The sequence below is a fragment of the Giraffa tippelskirchi genome, chromosome 8 (assembly GCF_054371585.1).
Source record: "Giraffa tippelskirchi isolate mGirTip1 chromosome 8, T2T-mGirTip1v1.2.pri, whole genome shotgun sequence".
Taxonomy (NCBI): Eukaryota; Metazoa; Chordata; class Mammalia; order Artiodactyla; family Giraffidae; genus Giraffa; species Giraffa tippelskirchi.
The window spans coordinates 25,223,207-25,236,203 of NC_137282.1; the positions used below are offsets into that span (position 1 = coordinate 25,223,207).

The 12,997-nt window shown below is 41.3% G+C and overlaps 1 long non-coding RNA gene across 7 annotated transcripts in view; it reads left to right on the plus strand.

Annotated features, from left to right (window-relative positions):
* LOC145518087 (uncharacterized) overlaps positions 1 to 12,997 on the plus strand; it is an 854,536-nt gene that overhangs the window by 225,412 nt on the left and 616,127 nt on the right. The window contains exon 3 of one of the 7 annotated variants that reach the window (XR_014062597.1): positions 4,430 to 5,466. The exons of the other annotated variants lie outside the window; for them this stretch is intronic. This is a non-coding gene — a long non-coding RNA (uncharacterized LOC145518087). Of the gene's footprint in view, positions 1 to 4,429; positions 5,467 to 12,997 lie in introns of those variants that run through there. 7 annotated transcript variants of the gene reach the window in all.

Consider the following 12,997-nt stretch of genomic DNA (forward strand, 5'->3'; position numbering starts at 1 on the left):
TTGGAGTATAGCTGCAGCCAGTGTGGTGTAATCCATGGGGCTGTGAAGAGTCAGACAGGACTTGGCAACTGAACAACAGTGTAGCTGATTAATAATATTGTGATAGTTTCATGGACAGCAAAGGGACTCAGCCATACATGTATATGTATCCATTCTCCCCTAAACACCTCTCCCATCCAGTAGAATTATATTTGTAAAGAATCTTTGAAACATGCCTGGATGTTTCTCTGACAGCTGCAAGAGAATCTGCAACCTACAAATGCTCTTTCCTTTTTGTGTTATGAGCTTCTTTCTATCCAGATAGCACGGTGGGAGGTGTCAGATGAAACAAACAATAGTATCAAAAGGTACCTGTACTGGAATTTTGATTTAAGTTGCTATGGAAAATAGTCCATGGACATTGGTTAGGGAACAGGAACATTTTTCTTTTCTTTATTGGATAGTTTTTTTTTTTTTTTAACTTATAACTTGCTTCTGTAGAACTGATGGAAAAGGTCCACTGACATCTGTTTTTTTCTTTAATCGAGAATATTTTTTGTCTGACATTTATTGACTGAATATATTAGATTATATCTGATAGGTCAGTCTTTCATACGCCACTTAGCATCAGAGATAAAGGTGCTTTTAAGGAAGTCCTGCAGCTATTCTCTTTGTACCGATACAGACTGTATTTGAGGATGGAGACATGTCTCCCATGTGACTTTGTAGGGCACATCTGCCAGTAAATCACTGATTGATAAATTAATTGGCTTTACCAAAGTATTGTGATCAATGCAAAGAAATAGAGGAAAACAATAGAATGGGAAAGACTAGAGATCTCTGCAAGAAAATTAGAAATACCAAGGGAACATTTCATGCAAGTTCAGTTCACTTCAGTCGCTCAGTTGTGTCCGACTCTTTGCGACCCCATGAATTGCAGAAGCACGCTGGGTCTCTCCATCACCAACTCCTGGAATCTACCCAAACCCATATCCATCGAGTTGGTGATGCCATCCAACCATCTCATCCTCTGTCGTCCCCTTCTCCTCCTGCCCCCAATCCTACCCAGCATTAGGGTCTTTTCCAATGAGTCAACTCTTCACATGAGGTGGCCAAAGTATTGGAGTTTCAGCTTCAACATCAGACCTTCCAATGAACACCCAGGATTGATCTCCTTTAGGATGGATTGATTGGATCTCCTTGCAGTCCAAGGGACTCTCAAGAGTCTTCTCCAACACCACAGTTCAAAAGCATCAATTCTGCGGCACTCAGCTTTCTTCACCATCCAACTCTCACATCCATACATGACCACTGGAAAAACCATAGCCTTGACTAGATGGACTTTTGTTGGCAAAGTAATGTCTCTGCTTTTAAATATGCTATCTAGGTTGGCCATAACCTTCCTTCCAAGGAGTAAGCGTCTTTTAATTTCATGGCTGCAATCACCATCAGCAGTGATCTTGGAGCCCAAAAAAATAAAGTCTGACATTGTTTCCACTGTTTCCTCATCTATTTCCCATGAAGTGATGGGACCAGATGCTATGATCTTAGTTTTCTGAATGTTGAGCTTTAAGCCAACTTTTTCACTCTCTTCTTTCACTTTCATCAAGAGGCTCTTTAGTTCTTCTTCACTTTCTGCCATAAAGGTGATGTCATAACCATATCTGAGGTTATTGATATTTCTCCCGGCAATCTTGATTCCAGCTTGTGTTTCTTCCAGCCTAGCGTTTCTCATGATGTACTCTGCATATAAGTTAAATAAGCAGGGTGACAATATACAGCCTTGACGTACTCCTTTTCCTATTTGGAACCAGTCTGTTGTTTCATGTCCAGTTCTAGCTGTTGCTTCCTGACCTGCATACAGGTTTCTCAAGAGACAGGTCAGATGGTCTGGTATTCCCATCTCTTTCAGAATTTTCCACAGTTTATTGTGATCCACACAGTCAAAGGCTTTGGCATAGTCAATAAATCAGAAATAGATGTTTTTCCGGTACTCTCTTGCTTTTTCGATGATCCAGCGGATGTTGGCAATTTGATCTCTGGTTCCTCTGCCTTTTCTAAAACCAGCTGGAACATCTGGAAGTTCACGGTTCATGTATTGCTGAGGCCTGGCTTGGAGAATTTTGAGCATTACTTTACTAGCATGTGAGATGAATGCAATTGTGCAGTAGTTTGAGCATTCTTTGGCATTGCCTTTCTTTGGGATTGGAATGAAAACTGACCTTTTCCAGTCCTGTGGCCAGTGCTGAGTTTTCCAAATTTGCTGGCATATCGAGTGCAGCACTTTCACAGCATCATCCTTCAGGATTTGAAATAGCTCAACTGGAATTCCATCACCTCCACTAGCTTTGTTCATAGTGATGCTTTCTAAGGCCCACTTGACTTCACATTCCCGGATATCTGGCTCTAGGTGAGTGATCACATCATCGTGATTATCTGGGTCGTGAAGATCTTTTTTGTACAGTTCTTCTGTGTATTCTTGCCATCTCTTCTTAATATCTTCTGCTTCTGTTAGGTCCATACCATTTCTGTCCTCATTGAGCTCATCTTTGCATGAAATGTTCCTTTGGTATCTCTAATTTTCTTGAAGAGATCTCTAATCTTTCTCAATATGTTGTTTTCCTCTATTTCTTTGCACTGATTGCTGAGGAAGGCTTTCTTATCTCTCCTTGCTGTTCTTTGGAACTCTCTTTCATGCAAAGATGGGCACAATAAAGGACAGAAATGGTATGGAGCTAACAGAAGCAGAAGATGATAAGAAGAGGTGGCAAGAATACACAGAGGAACTATACAAAAAAGATCTTCACGACCCAAATAATCACGTTGGTATGATCACTCACCTAGAGTCAGACATCCTGGAATGTGAAGCCAAGTGGAACTAGGAAGCATGACTAAGAACAAAGCTAGTGGAGGTGATGGAATTCCAGTTGAGCTATTTCAAATCCTAAAAGATGATGCTGTGAAAGTGCTTCACTCAATATGCCAGCAAATTTGGAAAACTCAGCACTGGCCACAGGACCTGAAAAGGTCAGTTTTCATTCCAATCCCAAAGAAGGACAATGCCAAAGAATGCTCAAACTACCACACAATTGCACTCATCTCACACGCTAGTAAAGTAATGCTCAAAATTCTCCAAGCCAGGCCTCAGCAATACATGAACCGTGAACTTCCAGATGTTCCAGCTGGTTTTAGAAAAGGCAGAGGAACCAGAGATCAAATTGCCAACATCCGCTGGATCATCGAAAAAGCAAGAGAGTACCGGAAAAACATCTATTTCTGATTTATTGACTATGCCAAAGCCTTTGACTGTGTGGATCACAATAAACTGTGGAAAATTCTGAAAGAGATGGGAATACCAGACCATCTGACCTGTCTCTTGAGAAACCTGTATGCAGGTCAGGAAGCAACAGCTAGAACTGGACATGGAACAACAGACTGGTTCCAAATAGGAAAAGGAGTACGTCAAGGCTGTATATTGTCACCCTGCTTATTTAACTTATATGCAGAGTACATCATGAGAAACGCTGGGCTGGAAGAAACACAAGCTGGAATCAAGATTGCCGGGAGAAATATCAATAACCTCAGATATGGTGATGACATCACCTTTATGGCAGAAAGTGAAGAAGAACTAAAGAGCCTCTTGATGAAGGTGAAAGAGGAGAGTGAAAAAGTTGGCTTAAAGCTCAACATTCAGAAAACTAAGATCATGGCATCTGGTCCCATCACTCCATGGGAAATAGATGGGGAAACAGTGGAAACAGTGTCAGACTTTACTTTTTTGGGCTCCAGAATCACTGCTGATGGTGACTGCATCCATGAAATTGAAAGACGCTTACTCCTTGGAAGGAAGGTTATGGCCAACCTAGATAGCATGTTTAAAAGCAGAGACATTACTTTGCCAACAAAAGTCCATCTAGTCAAGGCTATGGTTTTTCCAGTGGTCATGTATGGATGTGAGAGTTGGATGGTGAAGAAAGCTGAGTGCCGCAGAATTGATGCTTTTGAACTGTGGTGTTGGAGAAGACTCTTGAGAGTCCCTTGGACTGCAAGGAGATCCAATCAATCCATCCTAAAGGAGATCAATCCTGGGTGTTCATTGGAAGGTCTGATGTTGAAGCTGAAACTCCAATACTTTGGCCACCTCATGTGAAGAGTTGACTCATTGGAAAAGACCCTAATGCTGGGTAGGATTGGGGGCGGGAGGAGAAGGGGACGACAGAGGATGAGATGGTTGGATGGCATCACCGACTCGATGAACATGGGTTTGGGTAGACTCCGGGAGTTGGTGATGGACAGAGAGGCCTGGCATGCTGCAATTCATGGGGTCGCAGAGAGTCAGACACGACTGAGCGACTCAACTGAACTGATGAAACAACAGACTGACTTCAAATTGGGAAAGGAGTACATCATGGTTGTATTTTGTCACCCTGCTTATTTGACTTATATGCAGAGTACATCATGAGAAACACTGGGCTGGATGAAGCACAAGCTGGAATCAAGATTGCTGGGAGAAATATCAATAACCTCAGATATGCGGATGACACCACCCTTATGGCAGAAAGTGAAGAAGAACTAAAGACCCTCTTCATGAAAGTGAAAGAGGAGAGTGAAAAAGTTGGCTTAAAACTCAACATTCAGAAAACTAAGATCATAGCATCTGGTCCCATCACTTCATGGGAAATAGATGAGGAAACAGTGGAAACAGTGACAGACTATTTTTTGGGGCTGCAAAATCACTGTAGATGGTGACTGTAGCCATGAAATTAAAAGATGCTTACTCCTTGGAAGAAAAGTTGTGACCAACCTAGACAGCATATTAAAAAATGGAGACATTACTTTGTCAACAAAGGTCCATCTAGTCAAGGCTATGGTTTTTCCAGAAGTCATGTATGGATGTGAGAGTTGGACTGTAAAGAAAGCTGAGCACCAAAGAATTGATGCTTTTGAACTGTGGTGTTGGAGAAGACTCTTGAGAGTCCCTTGGACTGCAAGGAGATCCAGCCAGTCCATCCTAAAGGAACTCAGTCCTGAATATTCATTGGAAGGACTGATGTTGAAGCTGAAACTTCAATACTTTGGCCAGCTGATGTGAAGAGCTGACTCATTGGAAAAGACCCTGATGCTGGGAAAGATTGAGGGCAGGAGGAGAAGGGGACGACAGAGGATGAGATGGTTGGATGGCATCACGAGCTCAATCGACATGAGTTTGAGTAAACTCCGGGAGTTGGTGATGGAGTGGGGGGCTTGGCGTGCTGCAGTCCATGGGGTCGCAAAGAGTCGGACACGACTGAGTCACTGAGCTCACTGATCGAAGTATTGAGGTGGACTGGAAGTTAGTAGACCTGCTTAGGCTCTTTGTCTGTTATCTGCTAGCTGAAGACCTTAAGGGAGGCTACAGTAGCCTTACTTGCTCAACTGTAAAAACAGTGAGCTAAACATGACGCTCTAATTGAAGCCATCTTCCAGAAATAAAGTTCTAGAATTGCATGAGGTCTCCTTTTCTTCTACCTGCCAGCTTCTTTCTCTGTGTAAAATGGTTCTGGATGGTTGTTCTGATTTCTATTGCACTGAAGGGTCTACCTAGCTGATGAGAGAGATTTAATCTGCTGCTTGTGCAGTTGATGGGAAGATTTTTGATCACCATAGTCACTCTGCCTCTGGGGCTGAGGAGCATCAGAATATGCCACTTTCAAATATGCCATTTTGACGTGTGGATTATTTTAAGCTGAAGGCAATTGAGAATCAACTGATTCAGAAAGAAGGCTTCTCAGAACTTCCCTTATTTGACTAAATGCAGGAGCTTCTGAGAAATGAGAACTGCCATAAATCTCCTCTCTGTGGGAATTCTATGGTCAGGATGAAGATGACAAGTCGGCACCAACAGTCTGCACAGAAACAACCTTCTTTTTTTTTTTTTCTGTTTCTTTGACTTTATTTACCCTTTGCTTTTTCTTGATTTATTTGTTTATTTTTATTAATTTATTTATTGGACCTTCTTAAAGTAGCCGCATATGCCATTAGTTTTCACATATTTTTCTTTCCACAATTGGCTGTTCCTAGAAGCCCAGCCCCTCCTTCCCTTTTTCTAGGCACATCTCCATAATTTATTATCCTCCGTTAAAATGGCATATAAGCTATCAAGTCTAACCATTCCTTGGAGGTTTTACTTCTTTTCTGTGTAGTCCCTGTGGACGTAAAGTTAAAAACATCATTTAAAATTTCCTTTTTCTCCTATTTATCTGTCTTGTATCAACTTAATTCATAGGTCCCAGATACAGAATAGAAGAAGGCAGAGAAAAACTTTTTTTCCTACCTTGCAAAATGCTGAGGATGAAAATATTCCCGTTTGGTTTACAGTAATGATGGATTTGATTCTTTTCTTGCTGTCTCCTTCATGCCTACAATTTGAGGATCCTGTTAGTCTAAAAAGCTCCCAAGCTTATTAGCACCCTGACACAGCTAGCCCTGGACTGCAGCCAGCACTTTAAAGTTTGAACCTTTACAAGCTACTCATACTGTCATAAAGCAGGTAAGGTAGAAATTATACTGTCTCCTAGCATGGGTATATATAGCATGGCATGGCTTTTTGCCAGCTTCACATCACATCTGTCTCCTGGTTTAATATTTTATATACAGGGTCACACAGTCAATTCTAGACTCATTAAAAACCAGCTTGTTTCTATATTACTAAATGATTCATAAGGAGCCAAATTCTTCTAAGTCACTGTGGGACAATACCGTAAACTTCCCAAAGACACAAAATTATCACTCTTACAGTAGAAAAACATTTGGCTAGGAATCACAAAACCTACATTTTAACTCAAGGTCTGGTACTAATTTGCAGTGTGACCTTAGGCGGATCATTTCAAGTCTCTGAGCCACAACGTCCTGAGCTTCAAAGCCACAACTTTGAACTAGATGGCTTCTTTGGCCTCGCCTGAATATAAAGTTTGCTCTGTGCTCTAAGGTCATGATTTAGTTTATTACTCCAGTGGTAACATACTTTCAGGCAGTAACTTGGAATAAAATTCAGTTTTTATAGAATCTCCATATAATTGGAGGAGAGAATTTTATTTCAGTGTTGTTGCCCCATGGATGGCAATACGTCCCAGGTCATATCCCAATTCTTGAAGCATTATAAAATATGAGAGCCTAAAGTGATATGATTAGCCAGTAACAAAGACAGTGGTTCTCTCTCAGACTAGATATCAATTTTTAGAACCAAATGAGATTTTCAAGCATTTTTGCATATGAGCCAAGATACCTGTGAAGATAGAAGTACAGTTTATATATAAAAAAACAAACAACTATTCATTTGTATCTGCCTACAAATATAGAAACATCTGAAGGCTCAATTTCAGCTCTTCTTCAGTATGTGAAGTGTTCTGGGGTTACTAGTCTCTCCTCAATTTAGAAAGAGGATCAGCCTTATTTTAACTCAGTATGAAAGAGACTCTGGGAAGTCACATGTCATTGATCAGATTCCTGAGAGCTTTGTAATGCAAATCATACTGCTCCTTTCTTCTTACAAACAACTTAATTTGGGACAGGATTGATTGACCAGAATGTTTGCTAATCAGTTTGAAACAAGACTAGGCCAGGGGCCAATGGAGGTTTGCCAGAGCCTCCCTTCCAAAGATGAGGTCGACAGCTGGTCTCATTTTGGAAATGCTTTTGCCCATTATCTTATCATTTGGTCCATTTTATATGGTCCACATCTCAAATTACAATAGTAGTTTTGAAGGCAGTCCAGAGAAAAGGGGGGAAAAAAAGAGATCACACACAATTTAGAGATACTGATTTAACAATACTTTGAAAATTAGGCTACCCTGCTGTAGATTTAATAGCCTTCAAATGCCCCCCCCCCCACTTTATTTTAATAGTTGTTAGGTATACTGACATGCCGGAGAAGGCAATGGCACCCCACTCCAGTACTCTTGCCTGGAAAATCCCATGGACGGAGGAGCCTGGTAGGCTGCAGTCTGTGGGGTCACTAAGAGTTGGACACGACTGAGTGATTTCACTTTCACTTTTCACTTTCATGCATTGGAGAAGGAACTGGCAACTCACTCCAGTGTTCTTGCCTGGAGAATCCCAGGGACGGGGAAGCCTGGTGGGCTGCCATCTATGGGGTCGCACAGAGTTGGATACGACTGAAGTGACTTAGCAGCAGCATACTGATGTGCATGCTTGCTAAGTCGTTTCAGTTGCGACTGACTCTTTGTGACCTCATGAACAGTAGCCCACCAGGCTCTTTCATCCATGGGATTCTCCAGTCAAGAATACTGGGGTGGGTTGCCATGCCCTCTTCCAGGGGATCTTCCAGACCCAGGGATCGAACCCCATCTCTTATGTCTCCTGTATTGGCAGGTGGGTGGTTTGGGGTCGCAGAGTCGGACACGATTGAGTGACTAACACTTTCACTTTTCCTTAGGGGTATTGCCAGTTACTGCTGAACTCTAGTCTTTGGATGTAGCTAATGTGACAACATGTGCAGATGAAGTAGGGAGAACAACTTTCTGACCATCAGAACATATGGATTATTTGTGTCACTCTCCAAAATTTTAAAATAAAACTAGTTAATTGCACTCAAACCAAGATATTATGAAGTCACTGAGATTGAAGAATCATAGGATCCTCTGAGAGCAGCCCTCCATTGACTCATAGGAAGAATGCGTATAGCCACATTAGGTGATAGAATTTCAGGTACTTCTAGTGTAAGAACTAGTAAGCTAGGTCAGACGACATTGGATCCATGCAAAGAGCCCTTGAGAATAGTCATTCTGTGAGGTATTATTATACATGATGCTTACAAAAGGCAGGAAGAATGGCCTTAAATACACTAAAATATGAAAGCTTTTTCACTTTAAAAATATTTTTGAACTTATAAACCGTAGTACATGGTTATAGCGTTACATGATTAGTAACATAAATTTAAAAATTGCAAAAATTAATATTTAGTAATAAAACAAAATAATATTTCATTAATATATCTTAATTGATCTGAAGATTTTTCTGGCTCACTTTTCTGAAAATTCACATATAATAGATGATCAAAATTTATTCTTTTGTAAACTTCCATTTTTAATCTATGTAATTTAGAACAACTTCAGGAGAAAGTAAGACTGTAAAAAACTTTTTTTTTTTAAACTTTTCAAGTCCTTCAGCTTTACTCCAGAAAACACAGAATGAAAATGGAGAATCTTGTTCCTTCCCTTCCCATTGCAAAAACTTTTGATGAATTTTAATTTTGTGGAGGATATTTCTAATGATGAAATTGTTATTGGAAATTTTGAGTTTTTATAGTATAGGCTGTGACAAGATTGGCATACTTTTTCTTAAAAACCTGTTATGGTATTATCTTTGTTGATGTGGTTATACATTATATATAGATGAAATGTACACTGCTGAGAAATGATGTCATATACAAGAAAGGAATCCATAGTAACATGAAAAGTGTATTATATGATTTGTAATACCCTGAACTGTCAAAACATTTCTTATCTACTATCAGAAATAAACAATGAGCGATATTTTGGTGCACATCGGTACAGATATAAGTGAAAAAGCAAAGCAACCAACAATTTCTATAAAAAATTTCTAAAGCTATTTATAAATATTTTTTTCATCTTTTGTGGTAGGCATCTTCTAACATGGTCCTAATGATCCTTTCTTCCTAGTACTCGTCCCTTTTAAAATAAGTATGTTACACTTCTGGTAAATTATTTTGATTATAAGTTTTAGTACTTCTAGAGCTGATGATTTGTGCAGGGCAGTTTTTCTAAAAAGATTTCACACTTCATAAAATCATTTTCAAGTAAGTTTGAATGCAATTTTGGATGTAAATTTATACAATGGCCTTTTAATATTTCCTCCAATATTGCCTGTAACTCGTGGAAGTTACACAAGTGAAAGTGGTGTCATGATTTGTACGTATTTCAGAATGATTGTTTATGCATTCTCTTGCTATATTTTTGATTACAAGAAAGAACTGGCTTCCTTATTAATAATAAGTTCATCTGGAGTTTCACATGGTAATAGTATTCCTTTCTGCTGAATGTGATGATTTTTAATTTAATTTCTGTTTCTAAGCCTGTGGCTATTTGCTCTGCAGTGTAGCAGATTTTGAAACTGGAGATTCTAAACTTTTTAAAGAATTCTACTGACTCCCTGATATGCTTTACTGTGATATCCCTGTGCTTGCTTTTATCTGAAAACAATTTAACTGGTAAGATTTGCTGTCTGAGAGAAAGCAGTTCCTGCCCTAGTGCCCAGTCCAGAGAGTTAAAACTTGTGCAGACGCTGCAGGGCAGGCTCTGGGGACAGGGGCAAGTGGCTCCCCGTCGCAGTCCCGGGAGCTGCCTCCCCGCCATGCAGAGCCCTGCTTTCTCCAGGTGCCCCTGCTACTTTTGCTGCTGCCTCTGCGGTTGAAGCAGCCAGTCTGGGCTGTCAGCCTGGGGCGTGGTGCCAGGAGTGCCCCGAGGCATGCAATGGTTCTGCCATCTCCTCTGCTCCTAGGCTTGATCCCACGCGTGTGCACAGACTACTGCTGGGCCACAACCACCTGCATGCACTGCTGCCTGATGCATCTTCCCTGCCCACGCAGGTGCTCCCTTGTTCCACTGGACTTCAGAGAACACGATTTCAATGAGGACATTTTTAAGAATTTCAAGATAGAGATAGCAATGCATTAAACCTTCTGAGTACAGGGCCCTGTGTGACTGTACAGGTCAGACGCCAATGAAGCTGGCCCTGTCACTAGCTCCTAGGGTGCCCTGACATCCTGCTACTTCCACTCACTCCTTCAAGGAGAACGGTTCTCCTTTTGCAAAAGCCTCTAACATTTCCTCTCCCATTCTCTTTCTTATTTGTTGACATTGGGCCATATTTCATTGCCCCCATCCTCCCCACCATGTAAAATAGAAGTAATAAGATGAGAGCTTCTGTAAACGTCTATAAATTGCCACTCCTTCGTCAACCCACTTGTCTCTATCTACATCCAAACACTGTTTCACCCTGTTAGTCTGTGTGTTATACTTGAGCACCAATCCCAACATCTGCCTCTGATTCCAGCAACTCTCGGCCTCCTGCAATATCCTTTTTAACTCTGTCTACTACAGCATTCCTGCCAACACGTACAGTGGAGTGTTTCCCATCTAAACCTTTCCTGATTTTGTATCCCTCTCTAGCTACTACCTCATTTATGTTTTCTTCCGAGTGAAATTCTTTGAAAGAACTTTCACATTCTATCCCTGGGTTGCAAAGATCCCCTGGAGTAGGAAACAGCAACCCATTCTAGTATTCTTGCCTGGAAAATCCCATGGACAGGGGAGCCTAGCTGGCTACAATCCATGGGGTTGCAAGAGTTGGACACAACTAAGTAAGCGTGCAACTCATATTTACCATCTCCAAATTATCTTTTCACTTTTGCTTTTAAACCCACTTCAATCAGATTTTTGCCTCAATCACTTCAAAGAAATGGCTCGTTTCAAAAATGCTACTAAACTTCCTTGTTGTTAAACCCAGTGGTTAGTTCTTAGTCCATTAACGACATCGGTATTTGCACCCCTGGTGGTTTCCTCCCCTTTACTTGGTTTACAATGCCAGCCACACCCCTTCCTCACTGGCCACTCCTGCTCTCTGCTTGGCTGGTTTCTTCTCTCGTCCTGACCTCTATACACTGCAAAGCCATAAACCTCGCTTCTCTGTCATCTTCTTTACCTTCACTTACTGCTTAGGGCTCTCACACAGTCTTATATCTTACAGCATCATTTATGTGCTGATGACTCCCAGACCCAAGTTTTAGTCCAGACTCTGTCCCTGAACTCCAAACCTATACAGTCCTCTCTCACTATCCGAAAGTAGAGTGTTCCTATGGAAACTTTGTAAGCCGACATGGCGTAAAGCGAAGGAGCAGTTACCTGAGGGCACATCTTGCTAAGGAATGCACAAAATAAATCTAGTAAAGCACAGATGCTCACACAGACACAGTTCAAAGCTGTGGGGCTTGATGCTGCAGCAGTGAGTGTGGTTCTGGGGAACGAGCTTGGTGGTGCCACTTGTACCGCTGGGGGTGCACACTGCCTCTGAAATGCTCAGTGCCATTTTCACTATTTTTTTTTTTTTAATGAATATCTTTTTTGGATTTCTTTCTGTTAGTAAAAGCAGGCGCTAACACGGGTCTTTCATAAAAGCAAAGTGGCATAAAGCAAAACTTACGGAAAGGGGGTTCCTGTGTGCTTAACGATGTTAGAGACCACCCTTGCCCTTTCTTTCTCCATCTGTCAGCAAATTCTGCGTGGCGCCATCTTCCAAAGTGACCCGTGTTCTGACCACTTCTCATCACCTACCCTGCTGTACTCTAGTTCAAGTTACCATAATCTTGCACTTGGATTATTCCAGTAGTCTTCTAACTGGTTTCTCTCTTCTGTTTGTATTTCTTGGCAATCTGTTCTCTCTATGAGGGCCCTGTTAAAAGGCAGATCTGGTAATATCAGTCCTTTGTATCAGTACAAAACCTCCAGTGGTTTTCCACTTCACTCAGAAAAACCAACGGTCCTCTAACAGTACTTAAGACCCTCACTATCTGCTGCCCCCACTGCCATTCTTCCTGTTTCCTTCCCACATTTGTCCTTTGTTCACCCTGCCCTACACTCCTTGCTACTCTTTGAACTTGTTAGGTGATGCTCCTTCCTCTGGGTCTCTGCTTGGAACATTCCTTCTCCAGTATCCTTGTGGATCACCCGTCACTATGTCTTGCTCAAATGACTTCTTCTAAGTGAGGCCTTCCCTGACCACCATGTTTAAGATGTCAGACTGACACTGTCTATCTCTGCACTGCTTTTTTTTCCCCCATGGGATCAGGCATTTTTGTTTTGCTTAAAGCCTAGAAGTACTTGGTACACACTACTCATTCAGTATATATTCGTGAATTGAGTGAGTAAATGGAAGTTGTGAATGAAAACAGGATGGAGTGTATACCTCCAGGACTTAATGATGAATGCTTAGTTACTCAGTT